The sequence below is a fragment of the Hordeum vulgare genome, chromosome 1H (genome assembly GCF_904849725.1).
Source record: "Hordeum vulgare subsp. vulgare chromosome 1H, MorexV3_pseudomolecules_assembly, whole genome shotgun sequence".
NCBI classification, from domain to species: domain Eukaryota; kingdom Viridiplantae; phylum Streptophyta; class Magnoliopsida; order Poales; family Poaceae; genus Hordeum; species Hordeum vulgare.
Window position 1 is genome coordinate 143813778 of NC_058518.1, and position 12673 is coordinate 143826450.

The 12673-nt window shown below is 41.9% G+C and overlaps 1 non-coding gene across 1 annotated transcript; it reads left to right on the forward strand.

Moving 5' to 3' along the window:
- The first annotated feature begins 5402 nt into the window (after positions 1-5402).
- LOC123422822 lies at positions 5403-5509 on the forward strand. The gene has a single exon (XR_006620739.1). It is a non-coding gene; the product is annotated as a small nucleolar RNA R71 (small nucleolar RNA).
- Positions 5510-12673: the final 7164 nt, after the last annotated feature.

Below are 12673 nucleotides of genomic sequence, written 5' to 3' on the forward strand. Positions count from 1 at the left end.
CAAGAGGGAGATCTTATTCAACCTATGAAGGATGACATCAAGTGGTGATCATTATCAAGATTGCGGTGTGCAAGTTCTAGTGGAGCATCACGAAGATATCATGCTAGAAGCTTGTCGTCCATTGTGGTGGCAATGGATTTGTGAAGATGTGGTGAAGAGTGGCTCACCCATAGTGAGTATGGGGGAGCAATCAACTAGTCTTCGTCAAACCAATGCAATCAAGAAAGGTGGTCCATCTTGAGGAATCCAAGTTCATCGTCATCTAGCTCAACAGGACTGGATGCAAGGTACAGGTTTGCCCTTGATAGGTTTCTCTATTTTAGGATAGATTGTCGTACTGTCAACGGGTGCTCTCAAGTGAGTAGCTTGATCGTATCGTTCGTTGAGAGCTCAAACCATTTGCATCTTTACATCAAATTTCTTGGTTCTTGTTTGGTGTTTCTCTTCGTGAGTTTTAGAACTTATGGTCATCTTCATGACAAGCTGGAGTTCATTGAAAATGGTGTCCATATGCATCTTCTATGATGTTTTTGATGTTTGATGTTTTTGTTGGTTCTTCATTCATAGAGGTCTCACATCTCTATATCATTCGTTGTTTGGATAGCTCTTGTCGTCCTGAATCCAACAAGCTTGAGTTTGCTCGATTCGGAGCTCGTATGCAAATGTTATGGCAGTTTCATTGTCCAGTGATAGTACCGCACGTGCCAGCGATAGTACCGCTCTTGGAGCGGTAGTTGTTTTTTACTACCGCTCTCTGGTGGTAGTACCATCTGGTACTACCGTGCCATCGGACTTTTGCACAACCGCAGCCTCGACGGTGGTAGGCATGAAAGTAATTTTTTGCTACTGTGGTTGGTGAAACTATCGTGGAGTAGTATCGCTCCTAGCAGCGGTAGTACCGCTCCTAACAGCGGTAGTACCGCTGTGCTCTGGTTGAAAGTGGGGGTAATGTGCAGATTCTCTCCCCCACAATATAAAGGGGCTCTTCTTCCCCATTGGATCTTATCCATCCATTAAGCCCGTGTTCTCCCCCCATTGTTCACCTTATTAGAGCTTGCTAACTCTCAATCCCTCCAATGGTTCTTGCTAGTTCTTGAGGGAAAAGAGAGAGGAGATCTAGATCCACATCTCCACCAATCACTTTCTCCTCTATGGGAGAGGAACCCCTTGGATCTTGATCTTGGAGTTCTTTGTGAGCTCCTTGTTCTTCCTCTCATATTTCTCCATACCTTTTGTTGTTTTGGAGGGATTTGAGTGTGAGGGACTTGACCACTTCGTGTGTTCTTGCCATTGCATTAGTTGCATCCATTTGAGTTCTCCACGGTGATACGTGCAAGTGAGAAGTTGAGTAGCTTGTTACCCTTGGGTACTTGGTACCCCTAGATATTGTTCTTCGTGGATGCTTTGGCATCCTAGAGTCTTGGTGGTGCCTCGGAGCTCAATCATTGTGGTGTAAAGCTCCGAGAAAGCTTCGGGGTCTCCAATTAAGTTGTGGAGATTGCCCCAAGCATTTGTGGTCGCCTCGAAACCATATGACAATGTGGTGAAGCTTCGTGGTGTTGTTGGGAGCCTCCAATTAAGTTGTAGAGATTGCACCTACCTTGTTTGTACGTGTTCGGTGACCGCCCTCAAGGGTCCCTTAGTGGAATCACGGCATCTTGCATTGTGTGAGGGCGTGAGGAGATTATGGTGGCCTTATTGGCATCTTGGGGAGCATTGTGAATGCACACCACTCCAAATGGAGATTAGCATCCACAATGGTGTGAACTTAGGGATACATCGTCGTCTCCGCGTGCCTCGATTATCTCTTGCCCGAACCCTTTACTTATGCACTTTACTTTGTGATAGCCATATTGTTTCTTGTTATATATCTTGCTATCACTTAGTTGGTTATCTTGCGTATCATAAGTTGTTGGTTCACATAGGTGAGCCTAGTTGTTCAAGGTTTTGTGCTTGACAAATTAAGCATTAGTTTTATTCCGCATTTGTTCAAGCCTGAACTATAAATATTGTGAATCGCCTATTCACCCCCCTCTAGGAGACATCCACGTCCATTCAACTGGCTTTGCCACACATACTATGTCAACTCTATATGATCATGCAAAGCAATATGACGATGAACAAACTAGTCACGTGAAGTGACGATGGAATTTGCATGGCAATATATCTCGGAATGGCTATGGAAATGCCATAATAGGTAGGTATGGTGGCTGTTTTTAGGAATATATAACGAGGCTTACGTGCAACAGAGCTTATCATGCCGCGTGGTGTGGATGCACCGACGAAAGTTGCACCAATCCTCGAGGTGAGAATGGGCTATGCACGGTACCGAAGAGGCTAGCAAATATGAGAAGTTAAAGATCCGTATGTCCATGGTGTCACATTAGTCATAAATTACTCACATACTTATTGTGAAGTTTTATTAGTTTTATCACACATCAAAGCACTACTCGCATGCCCGAGGGAGGGGGTTGGTAGGAGTTAACACTCGCGCGCCCCCGACTCGAGACAACACTAGGATTTTAAGGAGGAATAACAATGCTCACACATCATCACCATGCCTCTTTAATATTTAGATGAACAACAATTTAAGACCCCTTTAATCACGACACTTATATGAATCAACAATTATGGACATACACCATTTTCATATTACCATATCAATGTCATTAACTCACAATTTCTCTATGCGTGCCACATGATGGTTTCGATTATCATTCATAGAATGCCTATTATTTTTGGAATATCCTTATGACCCATGAAAATTACCATCACTATTTATTCAGCTCTCAAACAAATATAAGTGAAGAACGAGAGCAAATTATTTCTATAAAATCTACACGCCACCGTGCTCGAAAAGATATAAGTGAAGTACTAGAGCAACTTCCAAGCTCAAAAGATATAAGTGAAGCACATAGAGTATTCTAGCAAATCATAATGAAGGTGAGTCTCTCAATAATAGGCGTATCCATCAAATGATGATTGTGACAAACTGAAAGTAAAAGCAAACAAAAGCAAACGACGCAATAAGCAGAACACATATCATGTGATGAATAAAAATGTAGCTCCAAGTGACATACCGATGGTTTGAGCCAAAAGAGGGGATGCCTTCAGGGGTATCCCCAAGCTTAGATGCTTGAGTCTTACTTATAATAATACTTGGCATGCCTTGGGAATCCCCAAGCTTAGGCTCTTGCTACTCCTTATTCCATGGTCCTTCGCGATCACACTCAAAACATGAAAACTTCAACCACACAAAACTCAACAAAACTTCGTGAGATCCGTTAGTATAAGAAACATATTGCATACTTTAGGTATTCTTATAAATTTATTCTTAATTTACAATTGCATAATCGGTACTTTATTCTAACTTATACATGACTTATACGCCCCCATATAATCCATAGCATCATCAAAACAAGAAAACTATGGAGGCAAAACAGAATATGTTTAAAACAGAACAGTCTGTAGCAATCTGTAAATATGTCATACTTCTGTAACTCTAAAAATACTGAACAATTATGGAAATGTGGAGAATTTGTACAGAAATACTGCGTAAAAACTTCAAAAATTTAGCATGCCCCACCAGAGAATTACAAATTCTGCACTCGAGATGAAAGTTTGTGTTTTTGTACAACATCAATCATACTCAACAAATAAGTTATCCCAAAGGCTTTACTTGGCACAAACACTAATTAAAACATATTAACATAATCATTACAGAGGCAACTATCATTTCAACACAAAACAACAGAAAGTAAAAACAAAAATTAAGATAACTATTTGGTTGCCTCCCAACAAGCGCTACTGTTTTATGCCCCTAGCTAGGCATATGCATAGTTTCAAGTGTTGTCATCTTTGACACTCAACCCATAAGTGGCTCTCATGGCTGATTCATAATGTGGTTTAATTCTCTTTCTAGGAAAGTGCTCCATCCATTTCTTTAATGGGAATTGGAACCTTGTGTTTCCTTCCTTTATGTCAATAATTGCACCTATAGTTCGTAAGAATAGCCTTCCAAGTAGTATGGGACAGGAATGATTGCAATCGATATCAAGCACAATGGAATCTACATGCACATAATTGTATTTCCAGTATTAAGCACATCATTAATTCTACCTAAAGGTTTCTTGATGGTAGAATCTGCAAGATGCAAGTTTAGGGAACACACTTCGATATTGGTGAGACCAAGCACATCACATAATGTTTTTGGTATGGTTGAAACACTAGCACCAAGATAACACAAAGCATTGCATTCATATTTATATTTATTTATTTTTATAGCAGGTTCCCACTCGTCATGCAATTTTCAAGGAATAGGAACATCAAGTTCAAGTTTCTCATCATAGCTTCTAGTATATGTTCGGTAAAAGCTTTATTTTTGTTCATAAGAATTGGGTGAGATAATAATGGATTGCAGCAAGGAAATAAATAATACTATGGAGAATTTATCATAATTAAAGTCCTTATAATCCAAGATAGTGGGCACATCACTAGCTAAAGTTTTGACATCTCCAAACTCACTTTTTTCAATTTTAGCATCAAAATTATCACCCTCCAAGCAAATGGGACGCTCCTCAACTAGAGTTGAGTTATCTCGAGTCCCTTTATCATTTATATTCAGAGAGGTAAACAAAGATTGAATAGGAGAAACACCAATCATTTTAATATCTTCATCATGATTCCAGTAAAAACCGGGTGGAAGGGCCTTTTCTAAGAATTCCCGCTTAGCTCTCAACTTAGCGGTCCTCTCCTTACTTTCATTAATAGATATTTGGATAGATTTAATAGGCTCATTAAAGTCATGCTTATGTGGAATCACCTTGATTTTAAGAGTATCTACATCAAGAGTAATTATATCCATGTTTTTATCCAAAGTATCAACAACATGCAATTTTTCTTCTACCATAGTATTGAAAACTTTTTGCAAATTAATAAATTCTTTAATTGTATTCTAAGGATCAAAGGGTATCCTATTAGCATTTGTAGAAGAATTTTCATAAGAATTACCATAAGAATTTCCATAGTTATTAGAGGAATCGCCGGGATACGCTCTAGCATTGAAATTTCCTATATAAGCATTGTTGTTGAAATTATTTCATGAGATGAAGTTCACATCAATAGAATCATTATTTTTCTCAACCAAGGTAGACAAAGGCATATCATTGGGATCAACATGAGTATTCACTCAAAGTAGCAATTTCTTCAACAGAATTTACCTTCTTACTAGTTGGAGCTCTTTTGGTATGCCATTGAGAATAATTTCTCATATATTGTCCAGAAGTTTGGTGGCCTCTCCTAAGGACACATCCATGAAGGTACCACCTCCAGTAGAATCTAGAAGATTTCTAGACACAAAGTTTAGTCCACCATAGAAATTTTGGATAATCATCCACAAGTTTAAACCATGAGTTGGGCAATTTCTTATCATTAATTTCAATCTCTCCCATGCTTGTGCAAAATTCTCATGATCTTTCTATTTAAAATTCATCATTTGATTTCTAAGGGAGATGATCTTAGCAGGAGGGAAATACATGGCAATGAAAGCATCCTTACACTTATCCCACGTTCCAATACTATTACGAGGTAAAGATGAAAACCAAGCTCTAGCTTTATCTCTTACAGAAAAGGAAATAATTTTAATTTCAAAATATCATTATCCATATCCTTTTTATTTTTCACATCACATAATTCAACAAAGGTATTAAGATGAGCAGCGGGATACTCATTAGGACTTCCCAAAATTTGATCTTCCTTCACAAGATTCAGCAATGCAGCATTAATATCAAAAGCCTTCGCACTAGCGGCGGGTGGTATAGGAGCACTAATAAAATCATTATTATACGTATTTGAGTAGTCACTAAATTTTGTACTATCTTGAGACATGGTAAGCGAACAAGCAAAACAACAAGCAAGACAAGTAAACTAGAAGTGACGAAGTAAACTAGCAACAAGCAAAGGTGAATATTTTTGTATTTTTAATTTTTATGTGACAAACTAAATATAACAGCAAATAAAAATAAGAACAAGTGAATGAAAATTTATTTGAATCTACTTTATAGTTGATGATGGGATTCCTCGGCAACGGCGCCAGAAATCCTTCTTGATGACTGTGAACTGCGTTGGGTTTTCCGTGAAGAGGAACGGGTTATCGCAGCACAATGCAAGTAAGTATTTCCATCAGTTATGAAACCAAGGTCTATCAAACCAATAGGAATACTAATCCTCAACCGTCTTCAGCGACTGCACACAAAGAAACAAACAACTTGCACCCAACGCGGGCAAGAGGGTTGTCAATCCCCTTGATCCCGATATTTGCAAGAAAATGAGGTGTGTAGATAATTCTAAATTGCAAAATAAAATAAAACAGAAATAATGGCAGCAAGGTAGTAGTAGCATTTGTAGATATATAAGAGAATAGACTCAGGGGCCGTAGTGTTCCCTAGTGGCATCTCTCATGGCAAAGGCATATGGTGGGTAAACAAATTATAGCTGGGCAATTGATAGGACATCGAATAATTTTGTGATTTTCACGACAATGATCATGTGTATATAGGCATCACGTCCATAAGCAAATAGGCCGACTCCTGCCTGCACCTGTTACCATTACTCCACTTCAAGAGCGTGTCTATGCTTGCCTCTCTACGTATTAAGTAAAAATACAGTAATGCTTGGAGAACAATGACATGATCTAGACAAAGTAAACTCAATTAATATGAATAAAACCAATCATTTTATCCTTAGTAGCAGAAACACAAACACACATCCTGTCCCTTCTGTCACTGGGATATAGAAATTCGCCTGGTTAAACGTACTACAACACACCACTCCCGCTGAAGAAATATTAATCTAGTTGGCCAAACTATCTCAATAGATGGGAGAGCATTACGAAGCTATGATGATCATGTAATTAAGAATCATAATAATTAGAGGTGACTCAAATACTTTTCATGAATAATATGAACATAAAACCACAATTCATCGGATCCCAACAAACACACCATACAAAGTGATTACATCGGATAGATCAAAGCGAAGATGCGATGAACATGGTATTGAAGATCATAAGAGAGAGAGAGATTGACATCTAGGTACTGCCTACGGACCCATAGGTCTGTGGTGAACTACTCACACATCATGGTGATGGCACCAATGTTGATGTATAGGCCCTCCGTGATTGATCTCCCCTCCGGTAGATCGCTGGAATGGAGGTTTAGATGGCCTCCCGACGGAACAGAGACTTGCGGTGGCGGAAAAAGTGTTTCGAGAGTGCTCTTAGGGTTTTCGGAATATTTGTGAATTTATAGGCCAGAGAGGGACGTCGAGAGGCATCCAGGGGGGCACAAGCCATCAGGGCGCGGCTGCGCCCTGGGCCGCGCCGTGTTGGCTTGTGCCTCCCTCATGCGGCCTCTCGTCCACTTCTGATGCTTGTAGGTCTTCATATAGTCGAGAAAACAATCATATTAAAGTTTCGTGGCATTTGGACTTTGTTTGGTCGGGGAAACATGCAAAGCAAAAAACACACAGAAAACAGGAACTCGAACTAGGCACTGGGTCAATAGGTTAGTGCTGAAAAATATTATAAATTGGTATATAAATGCCCAAAAAGTATCCTAGAATGATAATATATCGGCATGGAACAATCAAAAATTATAGATATGTTGGAGAGGTATCACACATCAATCAACCCTAATGTCATCTAGATACTCCAATGTTACCTCAAGTATCCATGGGTTAATTATTCAACATGCATCAAATAATTTAAGATTAATCATATTCAATCTAGCACAAAGTACTTGAAAGAGTAACCCAAGATTTTTATAGGAGAAATTAGGACAAGAATGTGTATCAACCCATATGCATATATTACCCAATGTCACGTTGAGAGTGTGCAAGTTGAGTACCAAAACATATATCCAGTGAATCAATAGAACAACCCATTGTCACCATGGTATCCACATGAAGGACACACGACAAGTGATCTCAAAGCCAATATTCGATCCGACAGAAGAGAATGTCAAAGGTAAAGATTCAATTCATCACATCAAGACAGCAACGGACAAACACCATATGATCCAACTATATTAAGAAAGCAAGTTATACATCAAGATGAAATCTCGAGAGAACGAGAGATATATATATATATATCAAACACATAGCTACCGGTACATACCCTCAGTCCCGAGGGTGAACTACTCCCTCCTCGTCATGGACAACGTCGAGATGATCAAGATGACCTCCGGTGATGATTTCCCCCTCCGGCAGGGTGCTCTAAAAGGTCACCGGATGAGTTTTCCTCGGTACAAAGGCTTGTCGAGGCGGACAAACGTTCTAGGTTAACTTCTGGGGGGTTCCCAATATATAGGATTTTTCAGTGTCAGAATCACGTCAAACGGAGCCACGAGGTGGTTCCAAGCCATCAGGGCGTGCCCAGGAGGGTGGCCATGCCATGTAGGATTGGGGCACCCTGTGGCCCTCCTGGTCACACCGTGTGTTTGTACCACTTTGACACTGTTTCTTCTACAAAATTTGGAACCAATTAAAACTTTTTGAGTGATTATGATGACTGATTTGATTGCAACTTGCGGTGTGCTTGATTGTGTTTTAATTCACCTAAACTGCCTTCTATCTAAAAACATTTATCCTTGACCCCAAACCCTTGCCCAATGATGAGGCCATGTATATAGAATCGTAATATATTCTTAATAAAATATTTTTTCAACAAAGGGCATTTATTTAATATTAAAGCTTCAAAAACCCTGAATTGGGATTTGAACTACAAGTCCTTAATTTAGTAGGTATATTTTACCCCAAAGGTTTTCTCGTTCATCAATGGTAGAGACTGGTTCCAGCGATGCGTTGGACCCGTCCTCTCTCCCTTTCTCCTGTCCTTCGCGATGCATGCCCGCACACACCCGAAGTGGTCAAGTGACGCTTGCCACTGCGACGCGCCATAGAGCTAGCCCCGCTCCTCCTCAATCCTTCATTTAGGCGTAAACCTCAACCACGAACACCATGGGCTCATTCCCGAGCCTCCTCCCCCCTATAGCCATCGCCATGGCCTCTCCAGTGCACCACCTTTTCGTGGAATGTGCACCGCCTATATAAAGGCCACCCCGACATCCCTCCCCCCTATGGAACCTCTCTCTCACCTTCGATCGACGACCCAAACACCCCACTTGAGCTCCCCGAGCACCAGTGCTGGAGATCGACCGAGGCGCAGCCGCATCGGGGCTCCGTCGATCTCGGGACACTAGCCCGTTCCAGCCTCCATTCCACCTCCATCATGACCGCATATGGCCCTAGCTTCACCTCCACTTGTTTCCCACTCCTTCCTCTTCGCTGAGCGTCAGCACCAACCACCTCCCGGCACCCTCCACCGCGGCCTCCTCATCACCGGCGACTCCGGCCACCTAAGCCACTCCCTTGACCCTCATCCGAACGCTGGGAGTACGAGGAGTCCATTGATGTGCTCATCTCCCCTCGCCATCGACGGAGCTGATGCCAGTGAGCTCCTCCCCCTTCCTATCACGATGTTGAAGACGACCCTGATAGGGGGACCGCACGTATCGGCCTCGGTTTATCTCCCTCTCCCCTCTCTGAGTCACTGGCCACAGGGCCCCGTGCGTCAGGTTCAAACCTGACGGCACGCGTGCGCCTGGGCTAGCTGGCTGGCTGGCTGGCTGGTTGGCTGGGCCAGCCTAGCTGCTCGCAGAGTCTGGCGCAGGGTGCTGAGCCCTTTTTCCCATTTGCCAAAGTTTCCACAAGGAAAAATATTTCCCCAAATCAAAATATTTTTCCAACGTAAAACTTGTAAAATATGTAGAATTTAATAATACTACTTGTGTAATGTTTACAAAAACTTTTATACATAGTTTTATTTTTAAAACATAGTTTTGAGTATTTTTAGCCTCTATTAAAATAAATTTGAAAACCCTTTTCACTCCAAAACCAAAAGCAAATATTTGTAGATGTGAGGTTAGTATTTTACAGAATAGGGTAACATTTTAGGAGTGAGTTTTGTGTTCTATTTTTATTTTGATTCTTATTATTGCTATTGCTATCGCAAAGATAGATCACCTGGTTCACGAAGGAGTTGGACACGAAGACTTCAAAGACCCTGGAGACTTTGCTAACCAAGGCAAGTAGCCCTTTGACCATGCCTAAGACACCTTTACTTGCATGTCATATGATGCATTACTTGTGCATTATATTCCTATTGGACCAGAGACCCCCACCCCTGTTGGGTTGTCCCCTAACAACACCTCGTTGAAACCAACATTTGGGCATGACCCTACCACCTATGAGGGTTGTGCATGAGGGATGTAGTTAGTTTCTAGTAGTTGCTACAGAAGAAGGGATGGGAATATCCATGGTGAAGATGAAGGGTGTATTACAAAGACTTTTCAAAAAACCCGTCGTGTGCCACTAATGACCTAGGGTGATGGTGTTGAGATGGATGACCACTTCAGAAAGAAGTAGTGTACCAAGAAAGATTTTGTGTGTGTGGTTTCGGAAATGGGATTAGATTTAAGATGCGTCGACCGTCCCAACCATAGATGTGCGACCACGATACCCTTATGGGACAGGGCTTTGTTGATTACCTTGGCCGATACTAGCACAGAGCCCGCATTATTAGTGATGGGAGTGACGTGGTCACTCTCGTGACAAGGTCATGCTCGGTAGGGCGACCATGCTGTTTTTACAGGTTCCGGGCACACCATTGTGTGCCCTCATGGATGATATTATCTAGAGCGAGGCTCGTATGATGTACATAATGAGGGATGGCACCAATGAGTGGACTCTTTGTTTAGTGTCGGCATGGGAAAGGCGTTGTTTGGGTGCTTACATCGGGTATGTTATATATATACCACGAGTCGTGGATGACACATAAGTTCCTTGAGTCTTGTGTGTACAACACGCAACCTCTGCAGAGTGTAAAACTATTCGAATAGCCGTGTCCAGGGTCAAGGGTAGTTGGGTAAGCCTACTTAAACTACGTCCAGTAGTTTTCGCACAAACGAAGTGTGTGTGTGCATGGGGTATTATAAGAAAAAGATGGTGACATGGGGAAAGATGATACTCAAGCTAAGTCAGTTGACTTGGCATGATGGGTGGACATGGGATGTCCGAACCTCTGTTCATATTGATAACTTTAACTTGTTCATTGGGTTACCTCTATGTCATGTGGTGCATGTCGCCAAAGAATTTGATCATGTTGTTTCACTAGGAAAAACATGCTTTCCGCAAAAATCAGCAAACTAGTATTATGTCATACTTCGTTAGTGCCTTGTTCCCTATCATGGGTTGCTTGCGAGTACATTCAAAGTACTCATTATCTTGCCACTGGTTATTTAATTGGCCACGCATGGAAGAACCGGAGTTCAGAGAAGAGTTCGTCGGGAATGAACATGCGATCTAGGATGCTTCCTAGTCGGAATGCATGTAGGTTAAGGCAGATGGTATGGGTTCACGCTATCCTGTAAGTTATCTGCATTCAGTAGTATGTTAGTGTGTCGGCCTTCAAGGCCATATTTATGTAATGAATTGGCCGTAATGGACCTATTTGTATCAAATGTTATGTATGGATGTAAGACTCTTATAATCAGTATATGTGCATTCAGTGAGCATTGATCTCTGGGATCACTATACAGGTGCATTCAGCGAACTCGATTTACAAATCGGAGTCCCCATAGAGTTTGTATCAGAGCCATCCTGACTGTAGGAAGTTCTAGATAGCATGGACTTCATATGAGATGAAGCCCCTCTCAAGAACAACACCTACCCTTTACACTTAGGGTTTTATGCATCTCTCGCCTCTTCCACTGTAATTCAGACCCCTTTTACTGACACCTCTCCCCAAACCTTGTAGATGACTGTCATGGCCGAGAACCTCCTAGAGTTCGGCTTTCCCCTACTCCTAGAGGACAGCCTGGAAACGTGTCCAGTACGCCGGTTACCAATATTCCTCTACCACGAGAGCTGGGTCAATGCCATCATGAAGGAGTACCACGTTGATGTGGTCATGAAGGCAAATGACTCTCCGACTAGTTGGTTCTTTGAAGGACCGCAGATGAAGACTCTGGTATTAGTAGTTGAGACAGCGGCGTGGAATGGGCTCATCCACCTTCAAAATATCCTTCCTGAGATGGCGAACAAACCATCTATAAATCACTTTCCTTTTATTAAAGATGAGGTTGGAGGGAGTTGGACGTTGACTCCATCCCAGGAAGAAGGAACACCGCTCAGGTTGCTGACCTGCTTCAGCCTCTCCGCTGACTGTCTGGCTCACAATCTGATCAACGAGTCTATGAAGCTCCATGAGGAACTTCACCACGTCCGTGAGCTACTCCGTCAACTGAAGACGAAGACATATAGGATCAAGAAGTATGGATCCCTCAAATGAGAACATGTTGTCGCATACAGAGGAGGAATACCATCGTTTAAGGTCACCCCCATTTGGAATCGTCGTATGAGTGCCAAGGAGTATCGAGACCTCTTCAACGCTCACCGAACGAAGTGTCGTTGGGATGGAACTCCTCGTTCCCTGACACCCTCAACACGAGACTATGCACACACGGATGATGACCAGGAGGAATACCCAGAGGAGCGTGAGTACGAGACCGAGCACTCCACTACTTGAGTCCAAGAACCCTTAGGGTAGGATAAGCTA